Source organism: Lineus longissimus, chromosome 2 (assembly GCF_910592395.1).
Source record: "Lineus longissimus chromosome 2, tnLinLong1.2, whole genome shotgun sequence".
In the NCBI taxonomy this organism is placed as follows: Eukaryota; Metazoa; Nemertea; class Pilidiophora; order Heteronemertea; family Lineidae; genus Lineus; species Lineus longissimus.
The window spans coordinates 10,222,759-10,223,449 of NC_088309.1; positions in this window are offsets into that span (position 1 = coordinate 10,222,759).

Genomic DNA, 691 nt, shown 5'->3' on the forward strand with positions numbered 1-691 from the left:
AACGACGACAGGACGAATAAGGACAAATGGGAGCAGTCATCACTAAAACAAGATTGACCATCTAGGATTGAGAACGCAGATGACGACTTTGTCTTGGACAAGACTGACTCAGGTTGTCCCTTTGTCTCTTGACCAACAGGGCTGATACAGGTTGTCTCACAAACAATGAGATAGAGTCAGGTTGTCCCTTTGTCTCTTGACCAACAGGGCGGATACAGGTTGTCTCACAAACAATGAGACAGATTCAGGTTGTCCCTTTGTCTCTTGACCAACAGGGCAGATACAGGTTGTCTCACAAACAATGAGACAGAGTCAGGTTGTCCCTTTGTCTCCTGACCAACTGGAAAGATTCAGGTTGTCACTTTGTCTCTTGAATGAAGCAAATTCAGGTTGTTACTTTGTCTCTTGAATGAGGCAAATTTAGAATGTCACTTTTGTCTCTTGCATGAACGAGGCAGATTCAGGTTGTGATTTGGTCTCTTAAGAAAAGGGGTGGTCCTCTTTTTCGGCTTGTACCTCATTATTGGTGTCCGAAAGTTAATCAAGCATGGGGAGGACAGTCCCTACACTAGTCGTCATTCTCATTAAACTGTTGTAGAATGTCCCTTATACAAGCCTTCCATTGCCAATGAAAGAAGTATCATGCCATAATGAGTTGATCGACGAAAGTGAGAGGACAAGAAAATCTATG